We start from the raw sequence: 27,668 nt of genomic DNA on the forward strand, positions 1-27,668 counted from the left end.
TTAGGTATTGTCTGTATGGATTTGCTCGACGACTGTCCTCTGATATTGATGAGGACAGTGCAGATGATGTGGTTTATATGGAGTTCATTAAGGTCTTTGACAAGGTCCCACACGGAAGGCTGGTCCAAAAGGGAAGATCCCATGGGATCCAAGGTAAGTTGGTAAATTGGCTCCACAATTGGTGGAGGGTTGGTTTTGTGATTGAAAGCTTTTGCCCAGCGGGTGTACCACAGGGATCTGTGCAGGAGCCATTGCTGTTCATTATGGACATTAATCACTCGGATGTGAAAGCAGAAGGTAACATTAGTAGGTTTGCAGATAACCTGAAAGGTGAGGGTGTTGTCCACAGTGAGGGGGATGGACTCAGGCTGCAGTCTGATATCGATCAGATGATAAACTGAGCAGAGTAATGGCAGACAGAGTTTACTTCTGATCACTGTGAGGTAATGTACTGTGGGAAGTCTAATAAATGAATGATATACATCATGAATGGTAGGTCCTCCTGGAGAACTGAGGGACACAGGGACCTTGGTGGGCAAGTCCCTGGATGTCTGAAGGTGTCAGCACAGGTAGACAGGGTGGGGAATACACCTGAACTGGGAGCAGGAGGGGGACCCACATCCTGGTGGGGAACGTTGCTGGAGCTGCTCGAGAGGATTTAAACTCGTCTGGCGGGGTTGTGTGACCACAAAGATTCGTAAGGCCAGAAAGAAAGTTGAGGCTGGTACAAATGTTCAAGAGAGCAATATAAGTAGACAAGGCAGGGCAAGAACATAGCAGACAATTAGGGAAACTTAGTGGATTAAACTGCAGTTATTTCAATACAAAGGGCCAGACAGATAAGGTAGATGAACCCAGAGCATGGATGGGAACATGGGATTGGGATCCCATAGATATTACAGAAACACAGCTGAGGGAGCAACAGGACCAGCAGCTCAATGTTCCAGAGACAGATACGACAGGAAGGATAGAACAGGAGGCAAAACAGGAGGAGAGCGGGTGGGTTCGATTGGGGGAAACATCCCAGCAGTACCTCGAGGGAGGATTCATGTAGGATCGCCCAGTTAAACGATATTAGTGGAACTGAGAAATAAAAATTGGTCATTAGTTTTCTGCGGTCGGACTACAGCGATAGGCAATGGGAGATGGAGGAGCAAATATGTCAGGAGATTTCAGATATCTCTTAGAATAATAGGTTTGGAATGATAGGGGATCTTAACCGTTCCAAACCTGGACTGGGATTGTTACTAAGTTAAGCATTTGGATGGAAGGAATTTGTTAAGTGTGTTCTGAAAACTCCCAGTCATTACGTAAATGGCCCAACTGGAGAATGGGGCTAAACCTGACCTCCCCTTGGGAAACAAGGTCGGGAACGGGACTGAGGTGTTAGTGGGGGAGCACTTTGAAAAGTTACCACAATTGTATTAGATTGAAAATAGCGATGGAAAAGGACAGGCCTGGACCACAAGTTAAAGTTATTCAATGGAGCAAGATAGTATTAGACATGAATTTTTAAAGTAGATCTGGGGAGGCTATTTGCAGATAAAGGGAAATCTGGCAAGTAGGAATATCTTAAAACCGAGATAAAAGGAGCGTTCAGCGCCAGCATGTTCCTGTTAGTGTGCAGCTCAATGCTGACTGAATTAGGAAACACTGGCTGAGTTTCTGGGCTGTGGTCAAGAAAAAAGGGGTCACATGTCAGATATAACTGGCTGACTCAAGGGAATCCCTTCAGGAGCATCGGGGCTGTAGGAATACACTTAGGGTGGAAATCAGGAATGTAAAAAGGGAACACGAGATAGCTTTGGCAGAGAAAGTTAAGGAGAATCCAAAGAGACTCTACAAGTGTATTAAGAGCAAAAGAAGAGCTCGGGACAAACCCGGTCTCCTTAATGATCAATGAAGGCAACAAAGTGTGAAACTACAAGATCCAAAACAAATATTTCACTTTGGAACTTACTGTGGATAAAGACTGGGGCGCTCAGGGAACTAAACAGTGTTTGGCCTGACTACTATTGGAATACTGTGTGTAATTCTGGTCTCAATGCCATCGGAAGGATGTCGTGGAACATGAAAGGGTTCAGAAGAAATGACCAAAGATGTTGCCAGGGTTGGAGGGTTTGTGCTTCAGGGAAAAGCCTGAATAGGCTGGGGCTGTTTTCAGTTGAACATGGGAGGCTGAGGAGTTAACCGATAAAAGGTGTTTAAAATCATGGTGGTCATTGACAGGGTCAATAGACAAGGTCATTTCCCCAGGCGAGGGAAACTTTTCAAAGGGGTCTAAAGGACAACTGGCTCCAGCAGAGTGGATGGGATAAGCTGCCAGAGCAAATAGTGGAGGCTGATAGAAATACATTTAAAAGGCATGTGGATGGGTGAATGAATAGCAAAGGTTTATGGGGATATTGGCAAAATTTTGGCAAATGTGACTAGAAACGTCATGCAGGAGTTGGTCCGAAGGGCCTGTTTCCGTGCTGTACATCTCAATGACTCAATGTCTTGAAATGAGTCCACATTATAGAAAAGGAGGTGCTGGAGGTTTTAAAACACAAAGGTAGATAAATCCCCAGGACCTGATCAAATGTATCTCAAGACATTGTGGGAAGCTGGTGAAGAAATTGTAGGGCCCCTAGCAGAGATATTTGTACCATAGAGAGCTATGTGTGATAGGCTGTTAGACTGGAGGGTGGCATTGTGGACAGTGAAGAAGGTTTTCTGAGATTACTAAGGGATCCTGATGAAATGTGTGAATGGCTGAAAAACTGTAGATGGATTTCAATCTGAATAAATGCGAGGTAATGCATTTGGTACAACAAACACAGGCAGGGCTTATACAATTAATGGCAAGACCTTCAGTAGTGTTGTAGAACAGAGGGACCTCAGGGTTCAGCTACATAATTCTTTGAAGTTTGCAACATGGAGAGACAGGATAGTTTAAAAAAAGGTGCTTGCCTCACTTGCTTTCATTGCTCAGTCCTTTGGATATAGGAGTTGGGAAGTCACATTGAGATTATACAGGCCATTGGTGAGTCCTCTTCTGGAATACTGTGTCCAGTTCTGGTCGCCCAGTTATAGGAAGGATATTATTCAGCTGGAAAGGGTTGGGAGGAGATTTAAGCCAGGGAACTACAGACTGATGAGCGAGACATCAGTGTGGGTCAGTTGTTGGGGTCATTCTGAGAGGTAGGCTGTCCATGCATTTGGAAAGATAAGGCCTGATTACGAACAGCCAGCATGGCTTTGTGCGTGGGAAAACATGTCCCACAATCTTGACTGGAGTTTGCTCAAGATGTGACCAAAAAGATAGACGAAGGTAGAGCAACAGACGTTGTTTCTGGCTTCTGCAAACCCTTGGTCAGGGTGTAGCATGATACATTGGTTAGTAAGGGTAGATCACAAGGGATCAGGGAGAGCTAGCCAACTGGATACAAAATGGGATGACAGTGGGAGACAGAGGGTGGGGGGAGAGGGTTGTTGTCCAGACTGGGGCCTCTGACCAGCAGTGTGCTGGAAGGATTGGTGCTGGGACCACTGTTGTGCACTACTTACATAAACAATTTTCTGAAAATATAGGAGTCCCTGTTAGTATGTTTGTGGATACCAAGATTAGTGGAAGAGTGGGCAGGGAATATAGTTATCGAAGGGGATGGTAATCAACTGGGCCAAGGAATGAAAGATGGAATTTAATTCAGGTATTGGATTTAGTTAAGACAAACCAGGGAGGACGAACACGGGTAATGGTTGGGCTCTGGACAGTGTTGTAGAAAAGAGAGAGACCAAGGGGTGTAATTACATTGTTCCTTGGACTGGCATCACAGGGCAACAGGGTGTTGAAAGCGGCAGTTGGCACACTTGTACTCAATGCTCTGATCAATGAAGACATGAGTTGGTGATATTGGTAACTCTGTCGTCAATATTTCTCCTGGGCAGAGGAGGCCACGGGGTGACCTTTGACCATGTCGGGTCGATGTAAGGTGAATTGCCAAGGGTAGGTGAATCCAAAGCTAGAGGCATAAACGTGAGGTGAGAGAGCAAGGATTTAAAGAGGGAGCTGAGGGGCAACATTATCCACAGAGGATGGTGCATAGACAGAATGAACTGCCAGAGGAGAAAGTTTGAAGGGATATGGGCCAAACACAGGCAAACGTGACTCATTCCATTTCGGAAACCTTGGCCGAAGAGTCATGCCGCACAGAAAAAGACCATGTGTCTCCAGTTATTGGAGGAGGAGATATCGAGACAAGGCATGTTGTAGAGACTGAAGCAAGTTACAGCGATACGGATGGTCATCTGGACTGGAGGCTTCAAATATGTGAAATAATTGGTGAGGGGGAGGAGATGACAGAGATAGGAACTGTTATAGGAGTTAGAATGATTGAAGACACTGGTCCTCAATACAAGCCATTGATACAGTGTTGGAGAGGGAATAGGGAACAGAAAGATCACAGGCAGCATTACCACCCTCTCGTGGGAGGCCTGCTTTCTCCCCAGTTGTTCTGATGCTCACTAAGAAAGCACAGGCCTGGACTGATAACTGGCAAATCCCGATGCTGTCTCATTACAACAAAACTTGCAGCAGGCGTGGTGATTGAGCCTGGGGTGTGTCTGTACTGTGCTCCCCCTCCAGCACTTTCTCGATGTCATGTCTTGTTAGCTGATGTTTGGATCCCCCTTATTACTGTCTGCTCTGTGCACTGGAATGATCTTACCTGGCAGCAGGATTTATTGAAGACTCCCGACCTCCCTGACTTTGTCTTTCTGACTGACCAACCATCGTCCCAATCAGCAGTGGGCAAGTCTATTGAGTCAGGAACTCCATGAGTACCTGTAGAAGACACAGAAATAGGCAGTATGGGCAATTAGACGAATGCTTTGAGGGTTACACATATAGAATGGCACTGACCCCACAGAGATCTGGAAAATCCCATTCTCCATTCCTGACCTGTGCTGCCTCATCTCTCTGGAGTGGAGAATTCTGTTGGCTCAGGATGTGGAGTAGCTTCAAAAGTGAGAGACGCTGACAGAGGCAGCAATTAGACCCACACAGTGAGGGATACCACATGGAGAGGTACTGAGTCACATCACCAGAGTGCCGGGTCAAACAATTGTGCAGAAAGAAAGGGTTTTGATTCATGTTGCTCTGGGATATACAAACTGTGAGCAGGTGAAGTGATGGCCTAGTGGCATTATTGTGTGACAATTTATCCAGAAACTCAGCAAGTGTTCTCTGGACACAGGTTCAAATCCCACCATTGCAAATGATAGAATGTGAAGTAAATGCTTCAAAAACGATGCAATTAAAAACCTGTAAGTGAGTATTAAACAATTGCTGATGTTAAGAAAAAGTCATCGGGTGAATTCCTGTCTTTAGTGAAGTAATCTAAGATGGGACTGGGATATCACAGGTATTACAGAAACACAGCTGAGGGAGGGACAGGACAGGCAGCTCAATGTTCCAGGGGACAGATGCTGCAGGAAGGACAGAAGGGGAGCTGAGAGAGGAGGAGAGCTGCTGGTTCTGATTGGGTGAAACATCCCAGCAGGACTGAGAGAGGATATTCCTGCAGGATCGCCCAGTGACGCTGTGTTCGTGGAATTAATCAATAACAATGGGTCTTCCCTTTCCTCTGATTGTTCTACAGATCCCGAGAGCCCCGCCCTCCTGCTCCTTGACCGTCTCAAGATGGCGGCCATTAGCGCTCACTCTTCCCTCAAACAAATGGCGGCCGTGACTCTGGGCCGCTTCCCTGATCAGAGACCGCCGCCTCCTTACACGGGCCTGGAGGGTCTTCTACGAGTTTTTTTTAACCTTTATCCAGGACTTGTGAATTCTCTCCGCTCCTTTCTCCCAGCGAGGCTCCCACACACGGGCTCTGTGCGCCGCTTTCTGAAGCTGATCGCAGCCGCTGCCGGAGAAAGCAGCTCCATGTCTCTCTCTCTCTCTGTGCCCTTACCAATGTGACACTGCGCATGCTCTGCATAGAAACAAAACTGCGCGTGCGTCTGAGGTTATCAGTGAGTTCATAGAGAATATTCATATCTGCACAGACTGATGGGTAAAATATTAGTCATTAACAATTGCTTTGTCGAGTTATAATCATGGAGATGTATAACATGCAAACTGTCTGGTCCAAATCAACCATACCGGCCAGGTATGTAAATTACCAATCGTACTGGGAGTTTGAAAATAAGTTTCTTACTCGAGTCGTGTAAATCGATCGGAAATATGTACGTTATCAGATTTACATTTAAACTACAGTATTTTTTAAAACCTCACATTGATTTATGAGAGACGTTTAATGCTCCACTATGTCGTGAGAATGATCAATCCTGTAAATAGTTTGCTCTCTGACCAATGAAGCGTTCACTCCCGAGAATACTTTGGCTCCTCTTCCTCATTCACTATGGTTAAAGGACCGGCCACTCCTCGGTCCTCCTGTTCCGCCCCTTCCTCCCAATTGCAGAGTTGATTCAGGTGTGACTGACCAGGCAAGGGACAAAGGAAGTTCGAGTTGATGTTTTGTGACGTGGTGAAAATATCCCGAATCTTGGACCGAGAGGCCTGGGTTCAATTCACAGCTTGTGCAGATGTATGCAATAACAACTTTTAGCAGGTTCATCAGGAAAACCAAGGCAAGTCAGGAGCAGAGTGAAAACAAGAGAAAATGCATGCAATGTGGTGGGGCTCTCAATGCTCAGATGATTTGACTCTTTACCAAGCGTTTCAGGGTCCCAGTACAGACTGTTGCACTGCTCTTAGTGCACAGCCAGATACCACGATTGTAGGGCAAAGTGGTGGGATATAGAGGTTTAGCTGCATTGAACTCCATTTGCCACCATTCAGCCCAATTCTGCAGTTTATCCAAGTCCCCCTGCAACCTGCAACATTCTTCCACACTGTCCACTACTCCACTGACTTTCGTGTCGTCTGCAAATTTACTAATCCATCCATCTATGCCTGCATCTAAGACTTTTATAAAAATGACAAACAGCAGTGATCCCAAAACAGATCCTTGTGGCACACCACTAATAACTGCACTGGAGGCTGATTATTTTCCATCATCCACCACTCGCTGCCTTTTTCAGAAAGCCAGTTTCTAATCCAAACTGCTAAATCACACTCAATTCCATGTCGCTGCATTTTATCTAACAGCCTACCATGTGGAACCTTATCAAAGGCTTTACTGAAGTCCATGTATACCACGTCAACTGCCCTACCCTCATCTATATGCTTGGTCACCATCTCAAAAATACTCAATGAGGTTTGCGAGACACGACCTGTCCTTGACGAAACCATATTGACGATCTGAACTCATATTGTTATTTGCCAGATGATTACAAATGGTGTCTCTTATAATCCTTTCCAAAACCATTCCTACAACAGAAGTAAGGCTCACTGGTATATAATTACCTGGGTCATCTCTACCGCCCTTCTTGATCAAGGGCATAACATTTGCAATCATCCAGTCCTCTGGTACTGAACTTGTAGGCAATGACAACTCAATATCAAAGCTGAAGTCTTTGCTATCTCCTCCCGAGCTTCCCAGACAATCTACAGATAAATCCCATCTAGCCCAGAGGACTTGTCTACTTTCAATCCTTCTAGAATTGATAACATCTGTTCGTAACTAACCTCGATCCTTTCTAGTCTAACATCTTCTACCTCATTATTATCTACAATATTCTAATTTTCCTGAGTGAAAACCAATGAGAAATGTTTGTTTAGCACCTCTCCGATTTCCACAGTGTCCACACTCAACTTCCCACTTCTGTCTTTGATTGGCCATATTCCTACTCTATCGTTTATTCCTCACATACCTATAGAAAGCTTTAGGGTTCTCCTTTATTCTATTTGCTAAAGACTGCTCATGTCCTCTCTTTGCTCTTCTTAACTCTCTTTAAATCCTTCCTAGCTGATCTGTAAGTCTCCATCGCCTCATCTGTACCATTTGTCTCATCAACACATAAGCCTCCTACTTCTTCTTAACAAGAGATGCAATTTCTGTAAACCATGGTTCCCTTACCTTATCACTTCCTCCCTGCCTGACAGGGACATACCTATCAAGGACATGCAATATCTGTTCCTTAAACCAGCTCCACATTTCCATTGTCTGCATCCACTGCATTTCGCTACTCCATCCTATGCATCCTAATTCTTGCATAATCGCATTATAATTGCCACTGCCCCATCGATAAGTCTTCACCTGTGGCACGTACCTATCCCTTTTCATCGCTAAACTAAACATAACTGAATTATGATCACTCTCTCCAAAGTGCTCACCTACACGTAAATCAAACACCGAGTCTGGTTCATGACCAAGCACCAGATCCAATGTGGCCTCCCCTCTTGTCGGCCCTTCGACATCCTGTGTCAGGAAACCCTCCTGTACACATTGGACAAAAACTGATCTATCCGACATACTAGAGTTATAGCATTTCCAGTCAATGCTGGGGAAGTTGAAATCCCCCATAATGACCACCATGTTACTTTCACTCCTACCCAGAATAATTTTTCTAATCCTCTCTTCCCCCTCCCTGGAACTCTGCGGCGGCCTATTAAAAATCCAAGCAGTGTGACCTCCCCTCTCCTGTTTCTAACCTCTGCCCACACTACTTCAGTAGACAAGTCCTCACCAAATGTTCTCTCAGCCACCGTTATACTATCCTTGACTAACATGACATGCATGGGCCCATTGCGGTGCTTCAAATTCCATGAGGCAGCCATACTGTCCATGACAGACAGACTCAGTCTGGAACCTCCTCTATCCTTAAGACCTTATGCACTGCCTACGCTCCTCCATTTCCCCTTTGCACGTTCCCTTTTCAACCCACCCCATCCCACCCCACCTGCATCACTCCACAATTGGAGCTGTCAAGGGCAGAAGTGTGTAGAAAACCCTCCCGAAACTTCTCTATCCTCTTTTAAGATGTATTTTAAAATCATTCTCCTTAATCAATGTTTTGATCATCCATGAAACACCTTAGGAGATTTGCCATTATGAAAGGGTCCATACAAAGCAAGTAGTTGTTGTTATTGCTGTACATTAGGGGAAACAGAAATGATGCTTTCAAAATTCTAACAAGAAAGTCACTGATAGGCGCAGTGTGCAGGCTAAATAATAACATCACGTTGGGATGGACAATAAACAAAGAAATAACTAATGCCTGTAAAAATGGCATGTCTATTACCATGGGTGATTTTAATCTACATGTAGATTGGTCGAACCAGCTCAGTCAGGGTAGCCTTGAGGAGTTCATTAAGTGTATACATGATAGTTTTTTTGAACAGTATGAAATGTAACCGACAAGGAGCCAGCTATCCAACATCTGGCCCCCGTGCAATGAGACAGGAATAGTTAATGACCTCAGAGTTAGGGATCCTCTTGGAAGAAGTGATCACTGTATGGTTGAAGTTACAATACATATGGAGAGTGTGAAGATAAATTACCTGCCCTTGATCTCTTCATAGCCAACTGCCACTGTGACATTAACCACCTCAACTTCTCCACCCCTCTCACCCACTTCAACCTCTCACCCTCGGGACGTGCATCCCTCCACTCCATCCGTTTCAACCCCAACCTCACTATCAAACGGGCAGACAAGGGAGGCGCGGTAGTAGTTTGGCGCACCGACCTTTACACCGCTGAGGCTAAACGCCAGCTCGTGGACACCTCCTCCTACTGCCCCCTTGACCATAACCCCACCTCCCACCACCAAACCATCATCTCCCAGACCATCCATAACCTCATCACCTCAGGGGAGCTCCCAAGCACCGCCTCCAACCTCATAGTCCCTCAACCCCACACCGCCAGTTTCTACCTCCTACCCAAAATCCACAAACGTGACTGTCACGGCCGACTGATTGTCTCAGCCTGATCCTGCCCCACCAAACTCATCTCTGCATACCTCGACACAGTCCTGTCCCCCTTAGTCCAAAAACTCCCCACCTACATTCGGGACACCAACCACGCCCTCCACCTTCTCCATGATTTTCGTTTCCCCGGCCCCCAACGCCTTACCTTCACCAGTCCCTATACACCTCCATCCCCCATCACGAAGAACTCAAAGCCCTCCGCTTCTTCCTTTCCCACTGTACCAACCAGTATCCTTCCACTGACACCCTCCTTCGACTGACTGAACTGGTCCTCACCCTGAACAACTTCTTTCCAATCCTCCCACTTCCTCCAAACCAAAGGAGTAGCCAGGGGCACCCGCATGGGCCCCAGCTATGCCTGCTTCTTTGTAGGATATGTGGAACATCTTCCGCAACTACACTGGCACCACCCCCCACCTTTTCCTCCGCTACATCGATGAATGTATTGGCGCTGCCTCATGCTATCACGAGGAGGTTGAACAGTTTATCCACTTCACCAACACCTTCCACCCCGACCTCAAATTCATCTGGACCGTCTCAGACTCCTCCCCCCCTCTTCCTAGATCTTTCCATTTCTATCTCGGGCGACCGAATCAACACGGACATTTACTATAAACCTACCGGCTCCCACAGCTACCTAGACTACACCTCCTCCTACCCTGCCTCCTGTAAAAAACGCCATCCCATATTCCAAATTCCTTCGTCTCCGCCGCATCTGCTCCCAGGATGACCAGTTCCAATACCGTACAACCCAGATTGCCTCGTTCTTCAAAGACCGCAATTTCCCCCAGACGTGGTCGACGATGCCCTCCACCGCATCTCCTCCACTTCCCGCTCCTCCACCCTTGAGCCCCGCCCCTCCAACCGCCACGAGGACAGAACCCCACTGGTCCTCACCTACCACCCCACTAAACACCATATACAGCGTATCATCCATCGTCATTTCACCCACCTCCAAATGGACCCCACCACAAGGGATATATTTCCCTCCCCTCCCCTATCAGTGTTCCGAAAACACCACTCCCTCCGTGACTCCCTTGTCAGGTCCACACCCAGACCAACCCAACCTCCATTCCCGGCACCTTCCCCTGCAACCGCAAGAAATGCAAAACTTGCGCCCACACCTCCCCCCTCACTTCCCTCCAAGGCCCCAAGGGATACTTCCATATCCAGCACAAATTCACCTGCACCTCCACACACATCATTTATTGCATCCGCTGCACCCGATGTGGCCTCCTCTATATTGGGGAGACAGGCCGCCTACTTGTGGAACGTTTCAGAGAACACCTCTGGGACACCTGGACCAACCAACCCAACCACCCCGTGGCTCAAAACTTCAACTCCCCCTCCCACTCCACCAAGGACATGCAGGTCCTTGGACTCCTCCATCGTCAGACCATAGCAACGCGACAGTTGGAGGAAGAGCGCCCCATCTTGCGCCTAGGAACCCTCCAACCACAAGGGATGAATTCAGATTTCTCCAGTTTCCTCATTTCCCCTACCCCCACCTTGTCTCAGTCAAATCCCTCGAACTCAGCTCCGCCTTCCTAACCTGCAAACTTTTTCCTGACCTCTCCGCCCCCACCCCCACTCCGGCCTATCACCCTCACTTTGACCTCCTTCCACCTATCGCATTTCCAACGCCCCTTCCCCAAATCCCTCCTCCCTACCTTTTATCTTAGCCTGCTGGACACACTTTCCTCATTCCTGAAGAAGGGCTTATGCCCGAAACGTCGATTCTCCTGTTCCTTGGATGCTGCCTGTCCTGCTGCGCTTTTCCAGCAACACATTTTCAGCTCTGATCTCCAGCATCTGCAGTCCTCACTTTCTCCTCCAGTGCGAAGATAAAATCTAATACCTTGGTCCTGTGCTTGAACACGGGGAACTAAAATAGAATGAGGCAGAACCTGGATAAGGTAGACTGGAAACAAACATTTTATGGTGGAACAGTTGATGAGCAGAGAAAGATTTTCAAAGACATTTTAGGAAGTGCTCAGCAAAGGCATATTCCAGTGAAAAGGAAGGACTGTAAGAAAAGGCGGTGGACAAAAGATACGGAATTTTACACCAGTTAGTTTATTCTCTGTAGTTGGAAAGATGTTTGGGTCTATTATCAAGGAAGAAATAACAGGGAATCCCGATACAAATTGTCCCATTGGGCAGAGAGAGCATGGATTCACAAAGGGCAGGTCATGCTTGACAAATCATTTTGTATTCTATGAAGACATTTCGAACAAGGTGGACAACGGGGACCCAGTGGATGCGATGTACCTGGATTTCCAAAAGGCCTTCAACAAGGTGCCACGCAAATGGCTGTTGCATTATATAAGGGTGCATGGGATAGAGTATTAGCATGGGTAGAAGATTGGTTGACTAACAGGAAGCAAAGAGTGGGGATAAATAAGCTGGTTTATTCTGGCTGGCAATCAGTAACTAGTAGCGTGCCTCGAGGATCAGTGTTGGGACTGCAATTATTTAGAATTGATACAGATGATTTGGAGTTGGGGACCACATGTAGGGTGTCAAAGTTTGCATATTAGACTAAGATGAGTAGCAGGACAAAGTGTGTGGAGGACTGGGAAACTTTGCAGGGGAACATAGATACATTGAGTGAGTGGGCAATGGTTTGGCAAGTGGAATATTATGTTCATAAATGTAAAGTCATACTCTTTGGTTGGAGTAACATTAATAAAAAGATTATTACTTGAATTTTTAAAAAGTTACATAATTTGCTATGCAGAGGCACCTGAACATCCTTCTGCAGGAGGGTTAGTCACCAGGTATAACAATCAATTCAGAAGGCAAATGGAATTTTATCCTTCATTGCTGAAGGGATTGTGTTTAAAAGCAGAGGTTATGTTCTCGCTACAGTGGGTGCTGGTGAGGCCACACCTGGAGTACTGCATGCAGTTTTTACCTCCGTGCGTGCTCAAGGATGCACTGGCCCTGGAGGGGGTGCAGAGGAGGTTAACTATGTTGATTCCGGAGGTGAAGGGTTTGACTTAACAGAGACTGAGTAGATTGGGATTATATTCATTGGAATTCAGAAGAATGGATAGATATAAAATAATGAATGGAAGAAATAAAATAGAAGTAGAGAGGATGTATCCACTGGCAGACGAAGCTCGGACAAGAGGGCATCACCACAAGGTTAGAGGCAGCAAATTTAGGAGTGAATTGAGAAGGAACGTCTTGACCTCGATAGGAGTGCATTACCCAGGGAAGTAGTTGATGCTAGTTCAATGAACGGTTTTAAAGCTAAGTTAATTTTTTTAAAAAGAAATAATTAATTAAGGAATATGGTGCGAACGTGGGTAAATGGTTCTGCATCCACAAAATGATCAGCCATGATCTTATTGAATGGAAGAGCAGGCTCGAAGGGCAGGACGGCCTTCTCTTTTTCCTTGATCTTTTGTTCTTATATTATGCATGCCTCCATCACTCGTGACTTGGAGGTGCTGGTGTTGGATTAGGATGGACAAAATTAAAATTCACAGAACACCAGGTTATAGTCCAACCGGTTTATTTGGAAACACTACTTTGCCGGTCCTTCATCAGATGGTTGTGGGATTTTAACTTTGTCCCTCACTCTTGTAATTGAGAAACAGCAACAAAAGCCACGAAGCAGTGCACAAGCTTCAGCCAACAGTTGGTATTGTGGACAATGAAGAAGGTTATCTCAGAATACAATGGGATATTGATCAGATGGGCCAATGGGCTGAGGACAGGCAGATAGGAATTAATATAGATAGATTAGGTTAGGATATCTGGTTGGCATCGACAGGTGTGATTGATGTCAGCGGCGGACCAATGGAAAGGCAGGGGCGGAGCTGGAGGACCTGGCGGGGCAGTTGGTCCTCCGGCCAATCAGTGAATGAGGGCGGGACTAGACTATACCACGTGATCATCCTCGCGGTGGGAGCGGATGTTCGGAATGTGTGTGTGCGGAGAGCAGTCGGTAAGGAAAGAAATAAACAGCAGGAAGCGGGAGGGAAATGGTGTTGGTATGGGCTGAGAGGTTTTACAATCATTTGCTGCACATCGGAAAATATAAATTTGAAACTTACAGTTCCGTTTTTGCAGCAAACGGGAATATGTCTCGTTGAGTAATCGGCCCGAGTGAGCGCCGCCATCTTTATTCGGGGCAATGAGTCACTGGACACGTGCGCGGCCGCCAGCTTTGTAGGGGGCAAAGTTCAGAGGGATGTATGTGCAGCCTTCCCTGGTAAAAAGAGTCAGAGGGCAGGATTTACACAGAGCACATTCAAACCCAGAGAAATGGACTTTTTTCTGGATTTGTTTCGTCATTCATTTAAATGATTTGGATGTGAATAGAGGCCGTATAGTTAGTAAGTTTGCAGGTGACACCAAAATTGGAGGTATTGTGGACAATGAAGAAGGTTATCTCAGAGTACAGTGGGATATTGATCAGATGGGCCAATGGGCTGAGGAGTGCCAAAAAGGGTTTCATTTAGGTAGATTAGGTTAGGCTATCTGGTTGGCATAGGTTGGACCGAAGAAGTCTGTTTCTGTGTTAGACATCTTTGACTGTGGGATCATAAAAGTGAACTCTGCTCTGGTTCACCTCTGGGTTCTCTGATTATCTAGCTTCTTCAGTCTCTCGTGGGTATATTTTTGCTCTGTATAGTATTTTACTATTACTTTCACAGCTGCTTTGTAAATGAATTGAAAAATGTAGAGCTGGAAAAACACAGCAGCGCAGGCAGCATCCGAGGAGCAGGAGTATCAACGATTCGGCATAAGCCCTTCTTCAGGAATGCAAATGAATTGTCCACTGCTGCCCGGCTCCTGACCGTATGATGTTCCATTATCAGTTTATCTTTTCCACAATATCTTTGACGGTCAAGAATTCTTTTTTCCAATAAGTGAGTGCATTTTCCTTCAATTTTCTGACAGTCAAATACTGCACCATTTTCATTCCCTGTAATTCATATTGCACTCCCTGAAACATCAACTGTGTATTTCTCCTTCCACAGAAACCAGTGATCAATGCCAAAGCCTTGTTGCCTGTGGAGAGGGTGATGTTTGACTTCCTTGTACTGCTGCAGTTTGTGTGGTGAAGGTGCTCCCACAACGTGGTTGGGTAAGAGACATTACAGATTATTCACTCAGCGATATTGAAGAGTAGAAGATATCTGTACAAATCATCATGGTTTTAATTTCACAAAAATATTATTGAGAACTTTTGACATAAGGCTACAGATGGAGAATATTGTGTCCAGTGACCAAAACCATTGCCAAATAAGCAGTTTTTCAAGAATGCCTTAAAGGAAGAAAGTAGATCTTAGAGAGTTAGAGTGGGGATTCCAGACCATGTTCCCTTGGAGTCTATAGAAACAGTCACACAGGTGAACTCAAAACTAAACACATCATTGAGAGTCTGAACTAAAATGAGTTATTGAGATATGAAAAGGTGTGTGGTGCAGGGAGATAGGAATGATTACAGCCAGCAATTAATTCAAAGGTGCGAAAGTAAATTGTTGTCACTTATAAATGGGAGTCTTTTGATTGATCAGCAAGTTTTGGTACAAGTGAGCACTTCGGCAGTCGAGTTTTCAATATTCTTGAGATTATCGGGAGGGTGACTGTGGGATGCTGGCCAGGAGTGGGTTTAGACAATAAAATCGAGTGTTAACAAAAGGAATGAATGAGAGTTTCAGCAAATGAGCTGAGACTGTGGTGAGGTCAGGTGATATCACTGAAGTCGAAATAGTGGTCTTGGAGGGGGTCTGGCTCATTCAGCTGTTTATCAGTTTGTGAATCAAGTGTGTAACAAGCTCAGGAACTGAGTGGCCCTGGCAGAACCCAAAATGGGCATCACTGAGCAGCTGCGTGACAGCACTGTTGATGACACCTTCCATCACGTCACTGCTGAGCGAGTGTGGACTGATGGAGGGGAATTGGCTGAGTTGGATCTGCCCTGTTTTTTTGTGTTGGAACATCCCTGAGCAATGTTCCACAAAGTCGGTAGGTGCCAGTGTTGGAGCAGTACTTGCCTTGGTGGGCAGCAAGTTCTGGAGCACAGACAACATTATTATTGCCAGAATATTGGCAGGGCCCATACCTTTACACTGCTTATCCATTTCTTGATCTGATTTGAAATGAGTTTTCAACCAAGTCGATTCATATCTGTGATGTCAGGGACCAATGGAGAAGGCTCATCCACTTGGCACTGCTGGCTGAAAATCGCTGCTAATGCTGTCCTCTTATCTGTTGCATGAATGTGTGAGACCCCTCCATCGGTAAGGGTGGGGATATCTGTGATGCTTCCACCAGTGAGTTGTTTAATTGTCCATCACTATTCTTGACTAGGTGTGGCAGAACTGCAGAAATCAGATCTAATCTGTTGGTTATGGGATCACTTAGTTCTATTTGGTGTTGCTTGTGGTGTTTGGCATGCAGGTTTGGTAGCTGCACCAGGTATGCCTGGTACTGCTCCTGGCATGCCCTCCTGCATTCACCATTGAACCAGGGTTGATTCCCCTGGCTTGATGTTAATGGTTAAGTGGGGGATATCAGGCAATGAGATTTCAGATTGGCTGGAGTACAGTTCTGCTGCTGTTGTTGGCCCACAGTGAGACAGAAGTTGTAGGGTCAAGAGGGCTGATTGTGTGGTTGTATTTTCCAGTGCATTGGTAGATGTAATGTGGTCCATCCAGTTTCATTCCTTTGTTGAGACTGTGTAGTGATTAATACAATGAGTGACTTGATGGTCCACTGTCGGGTTTCTTTCCCTCAAGGACATTGTCAATAGCAGAAAAACATCCCCAATGGTTCCATGGCAAACAGTAGATTCTTCATTCCAGTTAATTTTTTCTTGACTTCAGAGCCACCCTCTACCAATTTGGGATTCAAACCTGAACTTCAGTTGTATATTTTAATATTCTTGATAAATACGACAGGTTTGTTCACTTATTTTTAGAATCACTATCACAGGTTTGTTTTTATTTCCAAAACAATAAACAAATGTCCATTATCCTGTCTCCTCCATCCAACAACAAGAGTGAGGAGCACATGGAGTTTCTCTGTCAATAACATTGAAACAATCCGATCAGCTGCCTCTGCTTCTTTCCTCCCTCTCCACAAGCCCACCAAGCCATTCTGCCTCACAAGGATGCTCCTAAGTCCTAAACTTGCATTTCCTAGAGTCCCTTGTCAAGCCTTATTTGAGATCATCTTGGCCATTTACCCGAGTGTAGCTAAATCATGGACATTCCAAATCTCTGTCTCATCCTCCTGCTTGTCACCGTCATTTCTGCCTGCACCTCCCCCCCCACCCCCCGCCTTGCAATTCACAGATATTGTTCCATGATCTGTCTGTCTGTCTTTTCTGGTTATGTCCTTCTCTCCAATTCTGCTAAAACCTAATATTTGACCTCACCATCATTGGAAAATCCTGCTCCATCTCCACTCTCCCTTTCTGAATTCATTGTATTTGGTGTCCCTCCAGGATCTATCCTTAGTCCGTCCTGTTTCTCACCTACATACTGCCACGAGGTAACATCGCCCAAAAGCACAGTGTTAGGTTTCACATGTACACTGACAATGTCCGGCTCTCCCTCCCCATCATCCCTCTCCATTACTCCACTATTACTCAGTTATCAAACTGCTTACCACGCTTCGATTAGCTGCAATTCACTCCAATGAAACACCGCAATTGTTAAACCCATTGCCTTCAGATGCTATTCCAAATTCATTTCCCTTACTGCTGTGCCCCTCCCTCTCACTGGGAAGTGTCTACACTCTTCACAATATTGCTTTCATATCTGACCCCAAGGTGTCCTTCTGATCAGACATCTACACAATCACAAACACCAGGAATTCCAATCTCTAAAATGCTGCTTGTCTCCTTCTCACCCCAGCTTCATTGCGACTGAAACCCTAACCTGTGTCGGTGTTGCCTTTAACTTAACAAATCTGAAACAGAATCCTTGATTCCGCGACTGACCCAGAATCTGGTTCAAGACTCACCCGTAATGGGACACATCCTCTCCATATTTATCCTGTCAAACCTCGACAGCATTCTGTATGTTTCAAAGAGATCATCTCTCAGTCTTCCAAAGTCCAGTGAGTATATTCCCAACTTATTCAGCCTTTGCTTACAGGATAATCCCTTCAAAACAGGGATCATCCCAATGGATCTTCTCTGAAATGCCTCCAATAAACTGCTCTATTTCATGAACTAAAGTGACCAAATCTGTTCACGTTACTCCAGATGTGGTCTCAGTTGCCATTTGTTTAGTTGCCCGAAGGTATATACTCCAAACTTTTATATTGCAAACTCTTTGAAATAAGGGACAGCATTCCATTCCCCTTCCTGATTCCATGTTGTAACTGTGTGCTCGCTTTCTGTGTTTCCTGCTCATTTTCCCCCAGTCCCTTTGTGGTGCAGCTTTCTACAGTTTATCCCAAGTTATACTCTATTTGCCAACTTGTTGCCCAGGTTTCCTGTGAATATCTCTCTGTAAACTGTTTATAACCTTTTGGAACTTTCCTGTTATGCCTTTTCTATGAGATTTCCCCCCTCATTATTCGAAACATGTACTGGGAGCACTGGGCAGTGGGAAGCATGCGCAGTTGCTATCTTTCAGGGATACTCTGTTTCATGACTGGTAGGACCTTGTTGCCCATTGGTCAGAATGGAGACAACTTGCCCATCAAGGTGCATGAGCCTTTCACACCCCCATGTCTTATTGATGAGGCACAGCGGCAGAACGGAAGGAAAGAAAAGGAAGGAAATCCTGCTCTCCACATCTCACTGAATCTTGGGACATTCTGTCTCATGTTCAGTCACATGAAGTCCCAAGGTGGAAACTCATCAATACCCACATAGATTTGCCCTTGAAGTTCCTGCTAACCTCCGCCAGGGGTAATGTGTACAGTCCTCCTGGGCCAGGAGGAGGGGATTGTATGAGTTTCAAACTTGAACTGACAGTGACGGATTTTATAAACTTGTATTACAGGCAGATATTCAGATGGTAATCTCCGTCACTCTAACGCCAAACTCTGACAGAATTACTCCATTCATCAGGACCTGGATATTCATATTGTGTGAGAGTATTGTGTTCCAGATCAATACCATTTGCTGAATAAAAGATCTCCTTTGAATCAAACCATCCTCTCAATAGATCTTCCCAAATCTTCAACATGTGTCCTGTAACCCTTGTATAATGAGCTGATGGGTCTAAGGTTTATTATTACAACGTGTAACTTTTGTAAACCGCTTTGTCACAGCTCGCCAAATTTCCTTTGCTACAAGGAGAACTCCTCAGTTTCCCCAAACCCCTGATTCCCCAATGTCTGTTTTCTCTCTATAAGGTACACATCAGGATTGTGTTGGAACATTCTCCACTTGCCTGCATCAGTGCACCCCCTCCCCACCACCCAACAATATTAAGGAAAGTGAACATCCTCCAGGGTAAAGCACTGTACCTGAGTGGTTTCCCATCCACCACCTTCAGCATTCCCTCTCCCCACCCCCGAGGGACAGTGGCATCACTGTGTAAAAGATCAAGTCAGCATTGTCCTACCCGACCATAGGACTGCTCTCTCATTATAGAGAGATATCTGGTAGTGGTTAACCTGAATATTACCACAGCACATGCAAGGGGAGAGGTTGAAAAGGAGAGTCCATTAATTGCGGATGGTTATTCTTGATGTGTATTAGCAACACACATGTCACGTGAACAATTAATGTTAAAAAAGCCCCACAAATTCTGCAACTAAAATCCCCCATTCCTTGAACCATCCTGGTAAATCTCCTGTGCCCCGTCTCAGGGACCCTGCCATCCTTCACAATGTGTGGGCGATCTCTGGTTCGCACAGACCCAGCTGCTCTGAACCCTGTGGGTGATAGCATAGAGCAACAGTTGCACTAAACCTCACTGTCTGGAAGAGAGTGAGAGACAGAAATCCCGAAGGCATTTAAAATCTATTTAGGAACACACTTGCAATGCCAAGGCTGACAGGTCTATGGGCTCTGTGCTGGAAAATGGAATTAAAATAGTTAGCTGGGAGATTTCTTTACAGCATAAACCCAATGGACCACAAAACCGTTTTCCGTCCTGTAGACCACAAACGCGTAATATAGGAATATGACAAGCCACAAATAGCAACCGGGTCAGAGAAGGTGATATTAGAATAGGTGATACGTGATTGATTAATGTTTTTTGGAGGAAAATGTGACAGAGGTTAAGCGGGACATTGTGGAGCTCAGGGTGCAGGAATCTGAAATAGAAATGGGTTATCCTGAAGGCTGGAATTAAAGAAAGGCACATCACAGAGATTTGTGAGGGTGGAAAAGATTAAAGATAGAAAGTGTGTTGAGACTGGAGGAGATTAGAGGTTGGAGGATGTTGCAGAGATTGAGATGTTTTTGATCCCAGAGATAGTGATAGTTCTGAGGCTAGAGAGGAATTACAGAGATAACGATGAGTTGTTCGCTTTCCCAACACTACCTCTTTACTGATAATGATTGTTTCTCTGTCATCATCTGCCACATCCTCCATAGGCCTGCGACAATGAGAGTACACAGACAGTATGTTCCTGTTAAGGCCAAGGCTGGGAGGCGTCGAGAATGCTGCATGACCTGAGAAATTGGGGCTCTGGTCAAGAAAATGAAGGAAGGATATGGCAGGTACAGACCCCACTGTGTTTGTGTGAATCCCTAGAGGACTGTAAGGGTAGTAGGAGTATACTCACGGGAAACCAGGAGGCAAAAAAGGGGACATGAGATAGCTTTGGGAAATAGGTTTAAGGAGAATCCAAAGAGATTCTACAAATACACTAAAGAGAAAAGAATAACTAGGCAGAGAATAGCCACCCTCAAAGATCAACAAGACTGTCTATGGAACAGCAGGAGGTGGGAGAGATTTTAAGTATTTGATGTCAGATTTTAATGAAAGGGGATATGAAAGTTGGAGAAATAAATAGTGATAAGTTGGCAAGTGTACATATTACAGAGGAGGAGGTACTGGATGTCTTAAAATGCATAAAGGTGGATAAATCCCTGGAATCTGATCAGGTGTATCCCAGAACTTTGTGGGTAAATAGGGAAGCTTTTGCCGGGCCCCTCGCTGCGATATTTGTATCATCGATCACCACAGGTGCGGTGCTGGAAGATGGGTGCCATTATTTGAGAAAGGTGGTAAGGAAAAGCCAGGGAACTATAGACCGGTGAGCCTGAAGTCAGTGGCAGAGAAGTTGTTGGAAGGGATTCTCCGGGACAGGATTTACAAGTCATTGGAAAGGCAAGAAATTATTAGGGAGAGTCAGCATGGCTTTGTGCATTGAAATCAGTACCTTGGACTTGAGAAAGACACAAGGTTTCACATAACACACTGGTTAGCAGCTTCAATACCATAGAATTCTGGCGGAACTAGCTGTTTGAATACGGAATTGGCTGGAAGGTCAGTCATAGATGGACAGCACAGAAACAGAGACCCGTCGGTCCAACCAGTACATGATGATCAGATATCCCAATGTAATCTAGTCCCCCCTGTCAGCACCCGGCCCATATCCTTCCTATTCATATACACATGAAGATGCCTTTTAAATGTTGCAATCGTAATGGCCTCCACCACTTCCTCTGACAGCTCATTCCATACACGTCCCACCCTCTGTGTGAAAACGTTGCCTCTCAAGTCTCTTTAAAGTCTTTCCCCTCATACCATAAACCTATGTCCTCTAGTGCTGGAATCCCCGACGCCAGGGAAAATACTTTGTCTATTTATCCTATCCATCCACCTCATGTTTTGATATACATCGATAAGATCACCTCTCAGCCTCCGACGCTGCAGGGAAAACAGCCCCAATCTATTCAACCTCTATTTAACCCCCCAGCCTAGCTCAAATCCTCCAACCATGGCAACATTCTTGTAAATCTTTTCTGAACCCTTTCAAGTTTCACAACATCCTTCCAATAGGAGGGTGACCAGATTTGTACGCAACATTCCAAAAGTGGCCTAACCAATGTCCTGTACAGCTGCAACATGATCTCATAACTCCTGTACTCAATACTTAGTCCGATAAAGGCAAGCATTCCAAATGCCGCCTTCACTATCCTATCTACCTGCACTCCAAGGTCTCTTTGTTCAGTAACACTCCTCAGGACCTTACCATTAAGTGTATAAGTCCTACTAAAATTTGTTTTCCCAAAATACCACTCCTCAGCCCATTCACCCATCTGACCGAGATCCCATTGTACTCTGAGGTAATCTTTTTCACTGTCCACTACACCTCCAGTTTTGGTGTCAACTCACTAACTTTACCTCCTATGTTCACATTCTAAGTCATTGATATAAATGACGAAAGGTAGTGGATCCAGCAGTGATCCTTGTTACACTCCACTCGTCACAGGCCTCCAGTCTGAAAAGCGACCCTCCATCACCATCCTCTGTCTTCTGCCTTTGAGCCAGTTCTGTATCCAAATGGTTAGATCTCCCTGTATGCCATGAGCTCTAACCTTGCTGAGCAGTCAGTGTCATAGTGCAGGATGCTTTTTGGACTGGAAGCCTGTGATGAGCAATATGCTGTCAGGCTGGGTGCTGGGTCCACTGCTTTTTGCCATTTAGATAAATGATTTCTATGTGAATATCGGAGCTATGGTTAGTAGGTTTACAATAGACACCAAAATTGGAGGTGCAGTGGACAGCAAAGTTACCTGAGAGTACAATGAGACTCCGATCAAATGGGCTGAGGAGTGGCAGATGCAGTTTAATTTAGATAAATGTGAGGTTCTTCATTTTGGAAAAGCGAATCAGGGCAGGACTTCTACACTTAATGGGAAGGTCCTGGGGAGTGTTGCTGAACAAAGAGATCTTGGAGTGCAGGTTCATAATTCCTTGAAAGTGGAATCATAGATAGGCAGGGTAATGAAGAAAGTGTTTGGTGTACGTGCCTTTATTGGTCAGTGCATTGCGTACAGGAGTTGTGACGTCATTTTGCGGCTGTACAGGACATTCCTTCAGCCACTTCTGGAATTCTGCTTTCAGTCCTGGTCTCCCCGCTATTGGAATGATATTGTGAAACTTGAAAGGATTCAGAAAAGATGCAAAGGTGTTGCCAGGGTTGAGGGATTGAGCTATAGGGAGAGGCTGAATAGACTGAGGCTGTTTTCACTGGAGAATTGGATGCTGAGAGGTGACCATAGAGGTTGATAAAATCATTAAGGGCAAACAGCCAGGATCTTATTCCTGTTTAGGTGAGTCCAAAACTAGAAAGCACAGGCATGAGGGAAAAGATTGAAAAGGGATATTAGGGGCAAAGTTTCAAGCTGAACGTAGTATGTGTATGGAATGAGCTGCCAGAGAAAGTGTGGAGGCTGGTACAGTTACAACATTTAAAAGGCATCTCATTGGATATGTGATTGGGAAAGGTTTCGAAGGCTATGGGCCAAGGGCTGGCATATGGGACGAGATTAATTTAGGATATCTGGTCAGCATGGACAAGTTGGACTGAAGGGTCTGTTTCTGTGCTGTACATCTCTATGATGCTAATAAATTAAAATTAAGATAGGTTTCTCTTTTATGGAGAGTTACCAGAAGGCCAGACAATTCTCCTTAGAGCTGAGAAGGTTAAGCAGTGATTTCGAACAGGAGTTGATTTGTTTCCAGGGTATTTCATTTACAGAGAGACAGAGTGAGAAATTTTTAACGTCACAATTTTTAGTAACTATTTTCAGGTAACTGGCAAATAATGCAAAGAAAAATGTCAAGATTTTTTTACTCAGTAAGTTCTGAGCATCTGGAACAGTTTGACCAACAGCTGGATGCAGATTCAGTAGCTATTGTCAAAACAATTTTGAAATTTAACATTTTTAAGGAAGGATTTGGAGGGCTATGTCCAAATGGGAGGTGAGTTGTGATAGACTGGCACCATCTCCAGAGGAAGAGAGTACAGCCCCAATGGGCTGAATAGCCTCCAGTCCCTGTGCTCTGTGATACTGACCCATTCACTGTGAATGATGAAGCTCATCGCAGGGCAGAGCCGTAGAGATGTACAGCATGAAAATAAACCCTTTGGTTAAACTGGTCCATGCTGACCAGATATCCCAACCTAATCTAGACCCATTTGCCAACACTTGGCACATATCACTCTACACCCTTCCTATTCATATTACCATCCAGATGCCAAATGGTTTAATTGTACCAACATCCTCCACTTCCTGACAGAAGATTCCATACACGCACCAACCTCAGTGGGGAAAAATATTGTCCCTCAGATCCATTTTAAATTCTTCCCCTCTCATCTTAAACCTATGCCCTCTCATTCTGGACTCCCCGACCCCAGGGAAATGACCTTGTCTATTTATCCTACCCAGGCCCCTCATGGTTTTATAAACCTCTATGAGGTCACCCCTCAGCCTCTGATGCACCTGGGAGTTTCCCACCACTCGGGTCACAATGGGGCCTGGCTGATTGACACAGCTTCAAACCAATAGGAGAGTTGGCATGATCCTCCAGCCAATGGGAGTGAATGAGGGGTGGGTCCAGCAGGCCAACACATGACCATCAGCTTTGCAGGCGCAGTGTCACTGTGAGGGGGGACTGAATGTGAAGGAGTGGGAGGGACAGCAGATACTGGGAGAGAGATGGAGTTAGTGTGGACTGGGAAGGTTGATAAACACTGTTTCAGTCTGCTGGACCTGAATTAGATACTCCGGGTAAATTAGAACCAGAAGAACTTCGGATGCTGTAAATCACACACAACAACCAGAAGGTGCTGGAAAAGCTCAGCAGATCTGGCAGCATCTGTGAAAAGAAATCAGTTCGCATTTTCGATCCAGTGATGCTTCCTCAGGAACTGATGTTACTGAGAAAAAAAGAGTCTGTTTTTACGCAGAAGGTAGGGATTAAGGAGTAAATGATAGGTGGGGATAGAGTCCAAAGAGAGAGATAGGAGCAGTTGGACAGAGGAGTGAATAACGATCGGACGGGGGGGAGGGTGAAGAGCTGTTTATGGGGACTGTTAGTGGCTAACCATAGGTAGTGTGTAATGGCAGGCTACGTAATAACAAGGCCTGGTGTGTGGGGTAGGGGGGCAAAGACACTGGGACGTGGGAGAGTTCAGGACCTAAAATTATTGAATTTGATGTTGAAGCCAGAGGGTTGCAGGGTTCCCGATTGGGAGATGAGGTGTTGTTCTTCCAGCTTGTGTTAAAATGTGGCGCTGGAAAAGCACAGCAGGTCAGGCAGCATCCAAGGAGCAGGAGAATTGATGTATTGGGCATGTCAGCACTTCATCAGAAATGTGGGTGGGGGAATACGGCTGAGAGATAAATAGGGAGGGGTGTTTGGGGTTGGGGGAAGGGAGCTAGGGAGGCAATAGGTGGTTGTAGATGGAGGGTGGTGGTGAGAGGGTGGAATGGATAATTGGAAAGGAAGATGGGCAGGTGGGAATGTTCAAGAGGCCAGTGCCGAGTTGGAGGGTTGAATCTGAGATAGGGTGGGGGATGGGAGATGAGGAAACCTTCATGCCGTGTGGTTGAAACTTCCCAAGATGGAAGATCAGGTGTTCTTCCTCCAGGTGCCGGGTGGCTCGGATTTGGGGATGGAGGACTTGCATGTCCTTGGCAGCGTGGTGACGGAGGGGTGGGGGGTAACCGAAGTGGTAGACTACAGGGCGGTGGGGTTGGTTGGTGCATGTGTCCCAGAAATGTTCCATGGAATATTCCACAATTTGGCGTCCTGAGAGCAAGGGACACAATCGGTGAGGTGTTTGGGTGAGCAGGGAAATCTCTGCTGGATGTGGGAGGATCCAGTGGTGTCTTGGATGGAGTTAAAGGGAAGGTGTGGGCACAGGTTTTCCACCTCTTGCAGTGGCAAGCGAAGGTGCTTAGAGTGGAGTGTGGGTTGGTGGGGAGTGTGGATCTAACGTGGAAGTCACAGAAGGTATGGTCTCTGTGGAATGCTGAAAGGGGTGGGGAGGGTAATATATCTCAGGTGGTTGGATCTGATGGTGGAAAGAGCAGAGGATGATGCGTTGTATCTGGGTGGAAGGTGAGGATGGTGGGATTCCATCTTTGTTGCATTTGAAGGGGTGGGGTTCAAGGGCAGTGGTGTGGGAAGTGGAGGAGATACACTGGAGGGCATTGTTGACCACATGGGAGGGGAAATTGCAGTCCTTGAAATAGGAAGCCATTTGGTATGTTCTGAAGTGTTCTTCCAACTTGCATCAAACTTCACTGGAACACTGCAGTAAGCATGAGACAGAGATGTTGGACAGGGAACAGTCTTGTGTGTTAATGAGCAGGCAACTGGAAGCTCAGGGTCTTTTTTGCAGCACAATGTAGATCATCAGCCACCATTTCCACCACCGCCACTGAGATGCGAGAAGGTTCCTGTCTCCTCCATTAACAGCTTTCCACCTTCCCACTCCCTTATCTTTCCAAATGTTCCTGTGTCTCTTTGGGCTCTGTCCCCACCTATTATTTACTCTTTAACCCCTATCTCCTGTAGCCCAAAGATCTGTAGGTTCGGTGAATTGGCCCAGCTAAGGTTCCCGTAGTGTTCAGGGATGTGCATTAGTTCGGGGGAAATGGAGAGTAATAGAGTAGGAGAATGGGTCTGGGTGGGATAAACTTCGGAGGGTGGGTGTGGAATTGTTGGGCCAAAGGGCCTGTTTCCTGAAGGGATTCTAATATTCCCAGCTGTCATCGGTTCTGAGGAAGGGTCACTGGACCCATGATGACCCATGGTGTGTGTAGGAGGCGGAAAGGGGAAAGTGGAGAGTGGCAGCAGAAACCGGATGAAATGTATCAGTGTAGACTGGGAGGGTTTAGTTACACTCTGTGCAGGTCGTTAGTCTGAATTAGAAACTCTTGGTCCCATGTTTGCAGCAAAGGGGAAGATGGCTTGGGCCTCAGGTAGTGAGAAGTCCTGGGTTATGGCCACCATCTTTATTTGGGGCAAGGTACAGCAAGGAGCATGCACGGGTCCTCTTCCTGGGTGGGGGCGGGGTGATTTGAAGAGGAGCATTTACACATCCAACACATACCAAGAGAAGTGTTTACCTTCACTATTTATCTTGCACTGACTGAGCTTTGTTTTGTGAATTCATTTTATAGGATATTAATTGAGGATAATTGAGACTGGGATCTCAATAAACAAGTTTCTCCAGATAGCAGAGTCCTCAGGATCTGAATATCATTGGGATTTAACTGTGGAACGAGAAAGGTTTGTCTGTTCTGTCTGTGGGAAAATATCTTCAATATTTTTGTCAAGCCAAAAGCAGAAAGATGTTCAAGTTCATGGTTGGATCACCCTTGGGGTATGTGTTCAATTCTTGGCCCTGTAGCTGTGGAAGGAGGTATTGGCCTGAGAGAGAGCACAGGTTTATGCAAATTACACCTCGTCTTTTTGCAGGAACTGTCAGATTTAGTCTCACTCATCCACTTTATAATGTTAATCTGTAAACTCCCGACTTCCAATTCTCTGCAAATTTCTCGTGGACTCAAATTCCAGCACCATTTCAGGTGGAACGTTCCAGATTCTGACAACTGTCTGTTCATTCAGAAACTGCTGAAGTCCATTTTGACTCTGGGGTTACAAAGGGCTGAATTGAAAGATGCAATGCTGGTCCTGAGCTCCCATTGAGGTGCATTGGAACAGTACAGTGAAGGTGTGAGCAGACAATGAAAATGACAGGGCTGCACTGTGAGGGCTGCTTGGCTCCATGAGAGTGTTTTGGAGTTGGGTGTAAATAGTGAGGTGAGACAGGGAGAAGGTGAAGCTGAAACTCCGTTTTAGTTCAGGCCTTTCAGAAATTAACAGTC

General features: G+C 45.7%; 2 long non-coding RNA genes across 13 annotated transcripts in view; one reads left to right on the plus strand and one right to left on the minus strand.

Annotated features, from left to right (window-relative positions):
- The window catches only part of LOC140470862 (uncharacterized), a 1,231,916-nt gene that overhangs the window by 1,014,621 nt on the left and 189,627 nt on the right, over positions 1 to 27,668 (minus strand). The gene's annotated exons all lie outside the window — the stretch shown is intronic.
- Positions 13,772 to 27,668, plus strand: part of LOC140470916 (uncharacterized) — a 115,286-nt gene continuing 101,389 nt past the window's right edge. For 4 of the 8 annotated variants that reach the window (XR_011956795.1, XR_011956790.1, XR_011956794.1 and 1 more), the window contains exons 1-3: positions 13,772 to 13,832; positions 14,545 to 14,760; positions 14,872 to 14,978. This is a non-coding gene — a long non-coding RNA (uncharacterized lncRNA). Of the gene's footprint in view, positions 13,833 to 14,544; positions 14,761 to 14,871; positions 14,979 to 17,757; positions 17,844 to 18,858; positions 19,009 to 20,405; positions 20,532 to 26,960; positions 27,070 to 27,668 lie in introns of those variants that run through there. The other 4 variants (XR_011956789.1, XR_011956791.1, XR_011956792.1 and 1 more) reach the window with 4 other exon arrangements.

The sequence above is a fragment of the Chiloscyllium punctatum genome, chromosome 52, assembly GCF_047496795.1.
Source record: "Chiloscyllium punctatum isolate Juve2018m chromosome 52, sChiPun1.3, whole genome shotgun sequence".
Lineage (NCBI taxonomy): Eukaryota > Metazoa > Chordata > Chondrichthyes > Orectolobiformes > Hemiscylliidae > Chiloscyllium > Chiloscyllium punctatum.